At 41.0% G+C, this 16275-nt stretch overlaps 1 pseudogene; it reads left to right on the top strand.

Moving 5' to 3' along the window:
* The window catches only part of LOC115070849, a 36453-nt pseudogene extending 21629 nt beyond the window's left edge, over positions 1–14824 (top strand).
* The last annotated feature ends 1451 nt before the right edge of the window (positions 14825–16275 follow it).

The raw sequence follows: 16275 nt of genomic DNA on the forward strand, positions 1-16275 counted from the left end.
GCAGAAGAGGGGGTGGAAAGATTGTAAGAGTCAGAGGTGGTAGATGACCACAAGGAAGCAGAGTTTTCCAGGCTCCTAGGAAGTTACTCATATGAACTCACAACAATGGTAACAGCATGCACAAGACCCATGTAAGCTCATGTCAAGCAAAATCTCAGCACAAAAGTAGGGAAGTGGGTAAGAAGCCCAACTTAGCTGACTAACTATTGGTAACTGATAACTGTTGGAAGAGGGAGAGTTGGTTTTCTTTCAGGGTGTGACACTACATAGGTTAACCAGGCCCTAGTGGATAGATGTACACTGAAGGACATTTGGGGGACACAAACTTGTCTTGATAAGCCTTAATATATATACTAGCGTTCATGAACTCTGGGGGGTATTGGGGAAACTATAAGAGCTGTCTAAATATGATCAAAATACACTGTATGAGATTTACAAAAACCTCCCCTTCCTTTAGACTTCATTCGCCCTTCTCTATGCTCAAATAGTACTGTGTTTGGGCATTAGGCTAATTTAAATAAAAATATCTTTCTGCCCTCATTGTAGACAAGAATTTAATAAAAATTGAACAAAAACGGAACAACAACAAAAAAATAAAGCTGGCATGGTGGTGCACATCTGCCATTTCAACACTTGGGAGGTGGAGGCAGGAACATCAGAAATTCAAGGTGATCCCTGGCTATGCAGGGAGTTTGAGACCAGCCTAGACTGACTAGTGAGACCTTGTCTCAAAACAAATGAACAAAGAATAAAGTGAAATGTAAACAAAAGTATCAGGTGCCCAGGAAACACCACTGAAGATCCTAAAACAACTAGTCTGACGTGAAGCCGACCTAGGCATTGGCATATTTAAAATTTTTTTTAAATTTTTTAATGTGTGTGTGTGTGTATGTGTGTGTGTGCCCGTGCGAGCATGTAGATGCCTCCAGAGATCAGAGGCACAGATGCCTCTTGAAGCTAGGAATTACAGGTGGTTGTGAGCCAACCAACATGTGAGCTGGGAACTGAACTTGGGTCTTTTGCAAGAGTAGTATGTGTTCTTAATCTCTGAGTCATCTTCTCTCCAGCCCCAGCATTGCTACTTCTAAAAAGCTGACTGAGAACTTCCAATTTTTTATTTTTGAGACTGGATTTCATTATGTAGCCTAGGCTAGCTTGCGCCTGTAGTGCTCTTGTTGCCTGTGTTAAGAAATTCTCGCTGTTGTGATTAAGTTTGCGAATCACTCATTTATGCAAATATTTGAGACACCACTAACTGATTTGCCTCATGGATAAATATATCAGTCAGTTATTGCTGTGTAACAATCACCTAATCTCACAAGCGTAGCACTTATTTTCTCTTATGAATTCATAAGTTTGACCAGCAGTTCTGATGGTCCCAGAACAGTTAACATGGTGTGACTCTGACTGTGCATTTAGTTCATCTTGGGTTCCTAAGAGTCACATTTTTTTGAGACCAGCAAGGAACGCAGAGCATGTTGTCCTCATGGTGATAGATGGCAGAACTGCAAGGAAAGTGTGTAGAAATGTTTTGTGTCTCTGAATGCCTGTGCTGTGACCGCCACTCTTCTGCCTATCCTCCAGTGGCTAAAGTCAGCCTCAGGCCAGACCCAACATGATGGGGTCTGAAACCCCACAGTTTGTTTTCCTTGCCATACCTCTCACTGGGAATATTTTGAAGAAGTTACAGCAGAGAGTTCCTACCTCATGCCACAATTGTCTCCAGATGTAACAAGACTCTAGAAAGGTAATTACTGCTCCCTTCGTCTACTGAAACTTAGAATTTAAAAATGATCTCCCACAAATTCATCTATCTATGGCTATAGCTTTTAAAAAACATTATTTGTTATTTTTATTTTACGTGTATGCCTGTGTGTAGGTAAGTGCACCTGTATCATGTAATGCCCCGCGGAGGTCAGAAGAGGCTGTTGGATCCCCTGGGATTTGACCCCAGATCTTCTGCAAGGACAACCAGTGTTCTTAACAGCTGAGCCATCTCTCCAGCCTGGCTGTAGCTTTTAAAAACACTTAACTGTCTATTGGTGCTATGCAAACTCATGCTAGATCTTAAAATTTTTTAAAATTTATTTTTGTGTATGAGTGTTTTGCTTGCATGTATGTAAGTGCACCTGTGTTGTACAATACCTGTGGAGGTCAGAAGAGGGGGTCAGATTTCCTGAAAGTGGAGTTACGAATAGTTGTTAGCTGTCACTTAGGTGCTGGGAACCAAACCTGGGTCCTCTGGAAGAGCAACCAGCACTCTTAACTGCTGAGTCATCTCTCCAGCCCCCCATGTGTTAGATCTTAAAATAAAAGGAGAACCCAGTAATATCAATTCTCTCCTTAAAGTTATATTTTTCTTTTTATGGAATTATAATATTTCATTATTATATTCAATAATATTCAATAATATTTCAACATTATTCAGTATTGCATTAAAATTTTGCTGAGCTTGGTCACTATTTTTTCCCTGCTCCTTGGTCCCGGCCCTGCGTTCCCATCATTAACGGATTGCAGGTGTGTTTGTGGCCTCCAGGGATCTGGTCTTGTTCCTTCCTCCACAGCCACTGCTGGGTGTTCCCAAGAGCTTTCTTTTCTTCTCCAGCTCTTTCCATAAGCCACTCTTTTAGAGCAAAACTCAGAGGTCTGTTTGCCTGCTCAGTAAATATGTGTCTGTGATTCAGCTTCTATTTCTGTTGTGAGATCCACTCTCCTTTCGCAACCTGATTGACCTCCAGGACACCGCCCTCCCCTGTGTCCCCACAGTCTCTGATCTCAGGGAACTGGGGAACTCAGCAGTTGGCTGAAAGACTTCTTCACATGTCCCTCCACAGGGCACTGGGGCATATGGTAGAGACAAATTAAAAACATTAGCAACCTAGATATCTAATTATTCCCCAAGGCAAATATGCAAATCAAGTACACTGATAATTCTGGGTTATAAACTTAAACCCTTTGGTATTAGTTTTATGAAATAAGCAGAGAATTTCATCATTTTGATAACTTTTAGGAAGGTGACTCTTGGATCAATAAAACTAGGTGGTGTGAGACCACATAGATTGGGGCATCAGGAAGATAAGGATTTGTATCTTGGATCAACTGGGTTCTGATGTGTGACTTTGAGAATCTCAGTTTAATAAGGAGGTTGCTCTTCCTCACCTAGGCAGAGCAACATGGATAAATCTCAGGGCATACAACAGAGTCTAGTAAGTCGTAGGCAGGCAGTATCCGTGTTTTTGGCTTAGAAAAGTTCTTGTTGATTAGAGTATCACAGCTTTTACAAAGTACAGCCCTTTTAGAAAGAGTCCTTATGTTTCAAAATTTTTTATTGAGCATTTGTACATTTCATACAATGTTTCTTAATCGAAATTCAGATCCCCTTCCCCATCCATGACCCCCCAGACCCCCACTGAACCTCATGTACTCTGCCATACATGTTAAGTCCTATCCAGTCAAGCATTTGTACCCAGATGTCCTTTGGTTTTTACAACGTCGTTACTTTCTTCCTCTGTAGACTACATTGAACTTGATCTATCTTCTGATGTACGAAGGCCTCTAATAGATGCAGCTGTTGCCTTGGTCTGAGGAGATGCAGATATGGTTCAGGACTTACTTATTCATCAAGTAAGGGTGGGTGATCTGTTCTCACACGTGGCTCAAGTGATCAGTGTCCTCGCCTGCACTCCACATTCTCGTCTTTTCCTTTACCATCACCTGTCCTGTTTACTGTCTTTGCCTCGGTACTTCCTAGTCCTTAATTAGGGTGGGTTTGTAAACCAGAGTCTAGCTTGATAAAACTGTGAACACAAGAAGCCTCTAAGGACCAAAAATCCTGTTATATATAGTGCGTACAATGTATATAATACATGTTTTCCAATGAGTTTGCTCCTTAGCTAAGTCCTAAATGGACAAAATTGTTAAATGTCTGGGTTTCAGGATGGAGAGGTGGAACTGCAATAGTTTATGCGACTTTGAATAGACAGAAAGGCTTTGGTCCCTCTGCGTCAGGATCCCAGTTCCTTTAGGAAGGCCAGGACTCCAGCTTGTGTGCCTTGAGCCTCTGTCACAGTGCTTAGTACATTCTATATTTACTGTAGTTACTAAGTACATAGCTACATTAAGTCAGATTTAATGTAATTTATTTGACTACAAAAAGGAAAATAGTCAGACCAGGGGTGGTGGCACACACTTTAATTCCAGCACTTGAGAGGCAGAGGCAGGCAGATCTTTGTGAGTTCAAGGCCAGCCTGGTCTACATAGCAAGCTCTAGGCCAGCCAAGAACCTGTCTCAAAAAAAAAAAAAGCTCTAAATCATTAACAGAGGGTTCAGAAAACATATTTGTTGAAGAATTAATTATCCCTTGGGAAAACAAAAATAATTGGTAAGAGAAACTTCAATGGCATTTATGAGAGTAGAAACGCCTCCTCATAACCATGATGCTGTCAGTTGGTCAGCGACTGTTTATTTGGTATGGAATTGCTCCTGGATTGCGGAATTTTCACTGGGAGCAGCATTTAGATCAAGCACCCTGCATCCTGACTTAAATCATTTCCTATATAGATAGGTTAGCGTGACCAGAGGGGAAGCAGGCTGTTGTACTTCTTGAACTATAATGAAGTCAACAATCAGAGAAACTCTTTCATAACAAGGATGCATCCCTGTGGAGGTCGCCCCCAGTAGAGATCTCACAAATCAATCCACATTACAGTGGAAGAATCATGCCACCTTCATGCTATGGAGTACTATGTAGCTGTGAAAATGAAATATGTGCCACGTATCACCCATATAGAATATAATGTTATAATGTCACAGGAGAGTGTCATGGTGCTTACATTTAAAGGTAACAACCAAATTGAGCTGTGTTGAAGTTGGAATTCTTCATTCAAAGAAGCTCTAAGATATCACAGTTTTCTATGTAACCATGCTGTTCAGTAGATGAATCCAAAGCACTTTCGGCTTAATGATATTCAACTTACACAGGCTCACTGGAGCATAAGACTATTGTAAGTCAAAGGGCATTTGGACTCAGAAGCGCAGGGCTTGTGTTGGCCTGGAGGCCTGTTATCCCGTGAGAACAATCTCGAAGCTTCAGTGGTTTGAAGTGGTAGTTTTGATTCTCACTTTAGGATTGTGACTGATGGATCAGCCATCATCAAAACTGGCCAGAGGCAGGCAGAAGAATGAAGGCAGAGCTTGCACAGACTCAAACTTCTACTGAGTTACCTCCAATCATGTTGCCCCAAAAGTGACATGGCCAACCTGCCATTCCATGCGAGGGTGGGTACAGTTCTACAGACTGAGCAGAAGGAGAAAAGTCAGAATAAACACAGGCAAATACAGGGCTGCCAAATGGACAGTTTAGATAAAATTCAGGATATCTTTGAAGGACCGGGAGGGGAATACAATTTGGGAAGGAGCTAGGAGAGTTCCTGAGGTGTGGTAATGCTCTGTTTATTAACTGGATGAATGAGTTTCTAAGTTCAAGTATTCTTTAAAGTGTCCAAAATATTTTCATTATTTTATTTGTGTCTGTGCACACATGTGTGTAGAGGCTAGTAGTTGACGTCAGGTGTCTTCTTCAATTGCTCTCCAACTTTGAGATGGTGTCTTCACTGAACTTGGAGCTAGCTTACCAATTCAGTTGGATTGGCTGACCAGTAAGCCCTAGAGACCTCTTATCTCTTCTTCCCCAGAGGTGGAATAGGCTGCTTCTGTTACATCCATCTAAAATTTTAAAATACTCCCCCTTCTCTCCCTCTCTCTCTCTCTGCCATGATGCACATTTGGAGGTCAGAGGCCTCAATTCTCTCTTTTTACCATGTGGGTCCAGGGGAAATGAACTTAGGCCATCAAGATTAAAGGCCAACACTTTTACCCACTGAACCATCTCCCCAGCCCTGACCCATCCTTATTATGTAGGCACTGAGGATTCAACTCAGGTCCTCATCCTTGTGAAGCAAATTCTTTACTGACTGAGCCACCTCTCCAGTCCCCCAAATATTTTTTATACTCTTTCTGCAAATGCTATATTTCAAAAGAAAAGCATAAAAGGTAAATCTTCTATAGATCATGTAAATGTTAACATAGTTATAGAAAATATTTGAAAGAATTAAAGGGGTATGGTGAATGCTGAGGAGACAGGAGGGGAAAGGAGGAAAGATTAAAATAAAACTTTATAATTTTTGGCCCTGGAGAGCTGGCTCAGGGGTTAAGAGAGCATACTGCTCTTGGAGAGGGCTTGGATTTTGTTCCCAGCACCCACTTTGGGTGGCGCACAGCTGCCTATAACTCCAACGCCAGGGGATCTGATGCCCCCTGGCCTCCATGAACATCTGCGTTCATATGCACGTACCCACATGTACATGTACACACAAGCACATATACACAATTAAAAAAAATCTTTAAAAAATATTAAAGTAAGAAATTTATAGGCAGGGTGCTATGGCATGTGCCATTTAATCCCAGCACTTGGGAGGCAGAGGCAGGCCAATCTCTGTGAGATCAAGGCCAGCCTGGTCTACATAGCAAGTTACAGGCCAGCTGGAGCTACAGGGAGACCCTTTTTCAAAAAACAATTTTTATATTCCTCATTCAAATTTCTTTTTCTAGTGTATGAAGTTTCTTTGCATAAGAAAAGATAGTTTTTAAAAAATACTTAAAGCAAGTTACAAACTCAGGCAGACAATAACCCAGCATAGAGATGGGAAAATGAACAATAGACCTCAGTCTTATCTGAAGCAATGTTGGCAACTTATTGCTGCTGGGTGAAGAAGAACTCATCTTCCTAAAACAAGGGACGTTAGAGAGGCTGACTAGACTTTGTGGATGGTCTTGCACTGGGGAACGGCTGGAGACACTGACAACCCAGTGGGCCTGACAGGGATGACTGAGTATATGGTCTCTAGTGGGGTGGGAGTGGGGACTGTGGGAGGGTGCCAGTGGGCATGGGGGTTTAAAGATGACTGAGAGTTTTTGAGCTATTCTGTATAAAATACACAAAAAAATTAATAAAAAATTTATTAAAAAAAAATCAAGTTACAGAAAAAAAAATACTATGGGCCTCAGAAACATATTTGTTTCTAATCTCTAGATTAAGACCAGTGCTGGGAAGAATGGGGTGAAGGCATCTGGCAGTTGTGTTTACATTAAAATACAAAGGCAAAAATCTTTCATATTCAGTTTCCTCTTACGTGAACATCCAGCAAAACCTTTCAAGAGTACAGCTGCATTCATCAACAAGCTCAGGTGAGCTAGTTGGGGATTGGTGGGAAGATCCTGGTAAACATGCTACCCTATTATTCCTGTCGCATTTGGAACCAGTAGTGTAAACTGCAAATTAAAAGACAAGCAGAAGGCAGTCTTATTAAGTGTATTAGCACGGAAAGACAGTTAAATGTTGCCAAAGAAATAGAAGTGACAATGGATTGGGGGAGTGGGTGATGTATCCTCATTGTGAGTAAACGTTTAAGGATGGTTTTTATTTTGAAAAAGATTTATTTCATTTTTAAAAGTGTGTGTGTGTGTGTGTGTGTGTGTGTGTGTGCACGCACACATGTGGGTACAAGTGCACAGAGAGGCCAGAGGTATTGCATTGGATCCTCCTGGAGCTGGAGTTACAGGCGGTTGTGAGCTGCCCAGTGTGGTTGCTGGAAACTGAACTTAACTACCGACCCACCTTTCCTGCCATGTGAATAAGCTTTTATTTCAGTGAAATACCTGCCTACTCTCCCATTGTTTCTGATGTCTCTGTCTTCATGCCTTGTGGAAATAATTTTATTCATTTCTCATTTGAAAGTCTTCTTTAAATTTTTAAAATAATATGTCTGGCAGATCTTTTTTCTTTTCTTTTTTTATGAGGAAAGATTAGTGAGGCAGAAATGGAAGCAGCTCCTGTTTTCAGTGTTCCATGGTTACACTTGTCAAAAGTGTATTACTCTTAAAAATTCAGGGGTTTTTAAAGGGCAAGTCAAAGGCTCCAGAGTAAATGCTCAATTTAGCACCACCAACTTTGCTCTCGTATTGCCTGTGAGTGAGTTACAGCAATGCCCCGCTTGAGTCTGTGTGGGAAGAAGGCCATGTAAGGGTGTGGATATGCCTTGTGAAATTACTACCAAGGTCACACAGGCATTGTACACAGTAAAAAATATAAAATTAAAAAGTATATTGTTATGGGAGAAATAATTTAATACATTCAACATTGAAAAAAGAAGATATTGTTATTTGATTTACAAGGTTGTTTTCATGTATTTTTTCTTATTTGAATCCCTTTTTGAATAGGTTAATGAGGCAAAGTAGACACAATTCTGTCCATCTTATAGATGGGAAAACTGAGATATAGAATCTGTGACATGAACAATGTTTGGTGGATCTGAAGTGGCAGAGGTGAAACAAAAAGATAGTGGTCTTTCCAGGAGACTGCATGCTGGTACACACACACACACACACACACACACACACACACACACACGTATACACACATCTCTTCTTGCATTTATTATTTGTATGCTTGGTTTGGATCAGTCCATCTCCTCCAGTTATAATAGTGCATTATGGGGGCTAGAGAGATGGCTCAGCAATTGGGAGTGCTGACTGCTCTTGCAGAGGACCCAGGTTTGATTCCCAGCACCCACATGGTGGCTACGAACTGTTCTTAACTCCAGTTCCAGGGGAGTCCGATGCCTTCTTCTGACCTCCGTGGCATTGCATGACACGGGTGCACTTATGTACATGCAGGCAATACACTCATACACATAAAATAAAAATAATAGTGCATTACAACATGGAAATTATTCTTGTTCTTATTTCTAGAGGTGTTAGGGCAGTGTTGCATCAGGTGGTAAAGAAAAAGAGCTTTCTCTTACCAGATCAGCACTCTTCCTTAAGAGTAACTGAAAAGACCATTTTTACTGGAATTGGCTAAGGTGTTAAGAAAGAATGTGGCCTTTTTCTTCTCACCCCAGACCCCTGAAGCAGATGGCAGTTACCACCCTAAAACATGAGGATCACTGTTCCTGACTATCCTGATATATGTGTACATGTATGTATGTATGTATATACCTATCTGTAAAATAGATAGTCTATATGCTTAGATCTGAGACACGCACATAATTATCTACATCTATATATGTGTTTCTATCATGTCTGTCTATGTACCTACCTACCTATCTATATCTATCATCCAATCTTAGCTAATCATCAAGGTAGTGATGAGAACTGATATTCCTTCTTCTCATTTATCCCTTTATCATCTACTCTGCTGATTTGAAACACCAAACAAAGTTTCTGACTGTAATTAATTGCAGACTTACTCTGGCAGAAGGAATCCGGCTCCTAGTACAATTAGACTGAATGGCTGAAGTGTGCTTTGAGAACTTCCTAGAGTTTGCTGGGCCAGCCCTAGAGATGCACTGGCAGTTCCTGCAGAAGCCTCACTTCTGAGCGGTCTTCCCGGCTGGCAAGGTGGAGGTCAGGTTTCCACCAGAAGCAGAGCAGAGCGGCAGCTTGCTGAGCCTGGCAGTTATTGAGGACCAAGATTCAGTGTGGATTCCTGTCATTGCCTAGTATAAGCAGAGTTCTTTTTGTTAAAACAAGATTTAAATGTCCTTTTGTTTAGTTGACCTATGTTTGATGCATGTGAGCACAAGCGCATGCTGAAGCCAGAGGCGTTGGACAGGATCTTCTAGGGACCTGGAGTTACAGGCGGATTTTGTTCTTAAAATCTTGGGGCCGGCAAACCTCATTTCTTCCGCATCTCTTGCCCACACACTTCCTTGGTGGTTAAACTCTATTCTTTTCACACTTCTCATTACCTACCATTGGGGAACAGGCCTGATTGCTGTAAGGCTGCTGATTGGTTAACTTTTGTTAATGATTGGTTCCGATGAGGTCATGTGATACAGTCTTGGTCAGTGTGATAGATACCCGAGGAATTCTTCAGCGGGGACTTTGTAGAATGTTTTCTTTGACCTGATGAGAGTCACAACAGAGCAGTTATTTTCTGTTGCTGTGTGTGGTACCAAGAACTATGGCAGGCAGCTGGGATAACAAAAGAAATTAAAGGACACACCATGTTCCGGGTGTCTCACGGGAAAAAGAGAAGGAGCACTGGGTCTTTGACAAGCTTCTAGAATTTCTTCATGGATTAAATCTGAACCTCTCATCTGACAACACCTTCCTGTAGAAAATAATAAATCCCTTTGAGCACTTGGGGAGTGTGCAGGTATGTGCATGCCTGTGTGCTTGTCTGTGTTAACTGGCACTAAAAGCACCTTAAAGAAGACTACTACTAAAAAATCAGTTCTGACTCATGGTCTGCATGGAAACAATATGGCAAACACATTTGAATATAATGGATGTTCAAAGTTTGAGGAGGAAACTGAGCTTCACAATAGAGACACTGAATAACATTTTTCAAAATATAATATGTATTCAAGTCACTTGGGGATCTCATTAAAGCATAGATCTAGTGGAGTAGCTCAGAGATCAGGTCCTAAATTCCCATTTCTTGTTAGTTACCTGGATATGCCACTGTTGGTGGTCTACAGACTATGATTTCAGGCACGAGAGACAGGCAGCTAATACACCTCTACCCTCCCATAGTGGGGTGGCAAATTTAGAACCAGTTACTATTTTGGAAAAAAATATGAACTTTTTTTAGAAAGTTTGAGGTAGTTCTTTAAAGTAATGTGGAAATGCTGTCTAACTCACAGAATGGAAATCCAAGAAGTCTCATTTTGATTTCATACCCTCTTACTTCTGGGACAGAGCAAACTTTTCACTTCCAGAAAGGAGGAAGGTTTTAAAAAAGTGATGCTCTTTTTCTTCCACAGCACAGAGTGCAATAGGAGATAAGTGTGCACACACCAGCAATTGAGTGTAAATGTTGAGACAGCCACACAAGCCTTGGATAATAGATATTTCAACACCAAGAAAATATGTTGTCACTTAAACTTGGAGATAATGCCACTAGCTATTCCCAGAAGCAGTGGCCATTTTTAGTAGCAGCAAAGAATTGACAGACCTGTTCCACATGATTTCTTACAATTTGTCTCAGAAAGTTATGAAAATGCCTAAGTGGCCAATGGTGAAGACTGATATTAAAGCTAAACTCATTTGTTCGCCTCAATGCTGGATGTGACTTTAGTCTCAGAGACTCTGTGATTCAGTTAAATCACCCCTCCCCCCTTTTTTGAGTAATTCATTGAACAGAGATAGAGAACATACTGTGAGCTACTAGGTATGGTGCCAGGTATTAGGGAATTAAACAGAAGATAAGGTCTCTCCTGAGCAATTTAAATGTAAACCAGTGAACAAAGCTGACATGGAGGTATGTGTGAACTGAAGTGGAGAAAGCGTGTAAGGCTGCTATGGGGTAGCAGACAGCATTTCACAGGGAAACAGTGACTTGAACATGAGTAATCTTGGCCAGGAGGCTGCGATGAGGGTAGAATTAGAGGAGGCCATTGTAGAAACACTAAAAATGATACACAGAAGTGCATGGGCGATCAAGAAGCTGTGTCTAAAAAGAAGTAGAAGGAAATGAAACAGACAGGCAAGTTTATAGTTCTCATTATTTCTATGGTGCTATAATTTGGCGTCTAGAGAAGATTCTTTATTGATATGAGATACTTAAATTTGTGTGTGCATGTAGGTGCATGTATATGTATATATACTAATACACATGTGTGCATGTGGAGGCTTCAGGTCTTCTTCAGGAGATGTCTACCTTATTTTTTGAGACAGGGTCTCTCAGTGGGATTTGGGGCTCACTGATTTGGTAGGCAGGCCTGGCCAGTGAACCCAAGGGATCTACCTGTCTTTGCCCCCTGAGAATGGGATTGTAAATGTATACCACTGTGCTTGGTTCTTCTCACATGGGTGCTGGGAAGAGAACACAGGTCCTCATGCCTGTACAGCAAGTACTTTACTGACTGAGTCATCTTCCCAGCCCTGTGTATGTGTGTTTGTGTGTGTGTGCCATGTGTGTCCAGGTGGCCACAGAGGCCAGAAGAGGGCATCAGATCCCCTGCAGCTGGAGTGACATGGCTGTGAGTTCCCTGATGAGGTGCTGGAAACTGAACTCAGTCCTCTGGAAGAGCAGGGTGCCTTCTTAACTGCTCAACTGTCTCTCCAGCCCACTGATAGGAAACGTTAAAGTTGCAGTTAGAACCAGCAGATCAGCAGTTAGAATGCTTCTTGAATGGATTATATGGTCAAAGAACAAACTTCCTTCTCAGACAGACTGGAACTGTGAATTCTGGGATTGGGTCATTGTAAATCAACGCAGAGAGGTAGATCTGATGCTTTCTGAAGAATATCTGCCTCATCTAAAGATATTCAAAAAAACAAAACCAAGTGAGGGGCTGGAGAGATGGCTCAGGAGTTGAGAGCACTGACTGCTCTTGCAGAGGACCCAGGTTTAGTCCCCAGCACCCACATGGCAGCTAACAACCACCCGTAACTCCAGTTCCCTCTTCGGACCCTCTTCTGACCTCCATAGGGGTTGCACAACATGAGGGTGCTTACACATGTAGGCAATACACTCATACACATAAAATAAAAAATAATAAAATATTAAAAAAATAGCCAAAACGAAATGAAAACAAATCAAAGGCAAGCTGAGCTGTCTTCTATTCCACCCCTCATGATGCATTTTTGGTATGATTTGGGTCATGGGATGCTTTGGTTCCTTTGTTTTCAGCTTTTTTTTCCTTTGATTTAAAACTGTTTCAGAAAGGGTGTCCTTAACTTTAATCCTATCTATTTGCAAACTTCTTAAGGCTAGAAGCATTTGAGAATCTTCAAACAGAATTGGGAGGTATATGAACATGGGTGTTAGAGATGCAAGTTGAGGAATATGAAATCTTAAAGCTACACTGGGCTCAGCAGATACATCTGGCTTCTTTAGAATTCATGCTAAAGTTGTTACCCTCTATCTCATTTGTAATAAATCTAACAGATTCTCAGAGTCATATGGTAATATAAAAAAAAGAAAAACTACTTTTGTCTTAGAATGCTTCATCTTTTTTCCCAGGCTATATGCAGGGAATCGTAACTCAGGGCATCTGATTGCCCCCCCCCCCCCCCACTGTCAATCACAGAACAAAGAAGTGCCCAAGGATTGACAGTGGGCTCTAAATCCTTCAGTGTGTTTCTGCAGTCTTAGAAGATGCTGAGAATCCCTGAGGAAAACCTCAGAGTTGACCTTCTGGGAAAGAGTCTCTAAGTTAAGGAAAATCTGTAGCACTAGCCTGGTATATTTACCCTCTCTTCCCTCCACTCACCGCCTGGGGCCACAGTGATGTATAGTAGAGATCTGAAGTTGGGTGGAATGTATTGGGAATAGACTTTTTTCTTTCTCATGAACTTTGCTCCAGCTCTCCACTGGAATGCAGTCTGTCTAGGTTTCTGTGGAGCTGTAAGCAGTAGGATTTCAATTAAGTCTAGTTGGATACTATAATTCAAACGGGTCTTTATTTTTGGAAGTTAGCCAGAGAATGCATATGGCCACTAGTCACATAAAGGGATCCTCACACTGCCTTACAGCAGGGCTTCCAGAGTTAACAAATAAAAATACAAGACACCAGGGAACTGAGCTGACCTTGAGGAGGGTAGTTTCATGTCTACAGTGCTGCAGAGCCCTGCATTCAGGACAAACCGCTGCCCTCAAATCTCCACTTTTGTCCTTGAGTCCCCGCCCCTTGTAGACCCCCCAGGTAGGATATCATGGAGCAGAGCGAGTAGGCCAGGGAAAGTGGCCACTGCTGGGGAGCAGGCAATGGGAAAGTGGTAGAGGTACTGACAACCAGCTCGTAGAAACTGCTACAGCAGCTGAATACCCTCTTAGAATAGGAGTCTAGATGTCAGCCCAAGACTGACGATTTCACAATAAGCCTACACTAGATAATGGTCTCAGAATAACTCCAAGACTAAGGAACTTGAAAGTAAAAGAACTACTCAGTCTAATTTAGTTGTTTGAATTTTAAGTGGAGACATTTTCTCCAGCTATTCCTATCTAAAAGTTATGGCCAAAGCATCTTACACATGTAAGACTAAGCTGCTTCAGGATTTATTAAGAATTTATTATTATTGTGTGTGTATTAGGGGAGGGTAGATGCATCAATGGAAATCAGAGAACAGCTTTGTGGAGCTGATTCTCTCCTTCTACCTTTATGTGGGTTCTGAGGGTTGAACTCAGGTCATCAGGCTTGAGTGGCAGGCACTTTACCTGCTGAGCCATCTGCCTGGCTCCTAAGCTGCATTTATTTGACTGTAAAATTGATAGAAGAGGAAAGGCATCAGATCCCACTGGCAACTGATTTGATCCAAATAAGGCAGTAAGAGTTCTTGGTTTCAGACTGGACGAGAATGGAAAGAATATGCTGCAGAAGGTGTGTTGGAAAGTCAAAGCCTGTTGTTGCAACTCTGTTATTTGTTCCTTCAAGATAGCTTGCCATTTGGAAGTAGAAATAGAGTATTTTGAAAGAGTAGAAGCTCAACCAAGGCATGGTGCTGCAGGATAATACTGATATTTTCTAAAACAAAGTCTTCTGTGTTGGTATTGCCCATCACTGCTCAGGAGAGCCAAGCACTAATGTGTGTTGAGTTGACAGAAAGAATATACTGTTTTCACAATCAGTCTGAGATAAATGGCTGAGATTTTACCTTCTGGCAAGAGAACATATCTAAGTATTTATCAAACAAGTGTTCCCAACTAAATGCTCTGAGGTTGAAATGGATTATTTCCGGATGTATTGCCCGGCCATTGAATCATAGGTCTACAGAATGACTTATCTTTCAATAATTCCCAAAATGATTTCTTAATTGGTAAATGTGGTTGTTGTTCTCTGTAGAGAGAAAACTTTCCAGTGCAATAATTTTTATCTATGATTGAAGAACTGAAATATTATCTTCAAAATAAACAATATAGAATTGAACTAATAAAGGGAAAAAAATGACTTCACTCTGTCTAGTTAGTTATTATTTGAAGGCATTTACTGTATGCAAGGTACAACATTCTTTAAAAATTTTTAAATTAATTTCTTGTGTATATGTGTGTGCACATGGCACATGTGTGAAGGTTAGAGGACAATTCACCAGAGTCAGTTTTCTCCTTCCACCATGTGGGTCCCTGGGATGGAACTCAAGTCATCACTCAGGCTTCGTACAAACACCTTGACCGGCTGAGTCATCTTGCTGGCCCACAACATTCTTAAGAGAAAGAAGTATAGTTGTGATGGTTAATACTGCCAACTTGATGGGGTCTGGACTCACTTAGGAGGCAAACATCTTTGGATGCCCATGAAGGATTATCTAGTTTATGTTAATTGGGTGAGAAGACCTGCTCATTGTGAGTGACATCATTTCGTGCTTTGGGCTGCTGGGCTGGATAAAATGGTGGAAATGAGCTGAGCATCCATTGCTCTCTGCTTCCTGATTGTGAGTGCAGTGTGTGCAGCTGCCTCAGGCTCCTGCTGACATGCCTTCCCTGACAGTTGTGAGCCAGAACAAACCTTTCCTTCCTTAAACTGTTTCCGTTCAGGTTATTTGGCCAAAGCAATGAAAAAGTAATTAATATAACATTCAGTCTCCAAAGATATGTTAACAATGTTATAAAATGATTAGCTTAGAAAATAGCATTCTCCACACTTGGATTTTTAAAGTAGTACTGAAATGATATTTTTTAAAATGTATGTCATCTTGCTGTAGCTTATTTAAAGTTACACAAGCCCAAGTAGGACCAGACCAAAAGTTTGACCCTTATATGACAAATCTGACTCTGATAGCTGATAAGTAAAAGCATTGTGGATGATGCACTTAAGGGACAGAGGGCAGATGATGTTCACAGCTGGCTTCTGAGAACTCCTAGGATGCCTCAAAGTAGAGTTAACATATTGTTGCTGTAGCCGTTGGATCACTAGAAAGGAATTACATGCATAAAAGATGCCAATTTGATCACCGATATATACATTGTTTTGCATTATAAATTAAGAAATTTATAATGAAGGCTTGTGTTTTTGTACTTGAAACTAGATATCTACATATGATTATTAATCTTAAATGTGACTTTTAGCAGCTAATAATAGTTAGGAAGACATCTATTGTTTTCTTATTTACTTAGATGTTATGATTATAACAACAACAACCAAATCTCCACAACCCTGAGCTATGGATTCTATAATATGAGTAAGGTTAAGAAGGTGAACTATGAGTTTTCATATTTAACATTAATCTAACTTTCTATATTGGATGAGCATATTTAGTAAGTAGTATTG

The sequence above is a fragment of the Nannospalax galili genome, unplaced genomic scaffold (genome assembly GCF_000622305.1).
Source record: "Nannospalax galili isolate Female #2095 unplaced genomic scaffold, S.galili_v1.0 scaffold136, whole genome shotgun sequence".
Lineage (NCBI taxonomy): Eukaryota > Metazoa > Chordata > Mammalia > Rodentia > Spalacidae > Nannospalax > Nannospalax galili.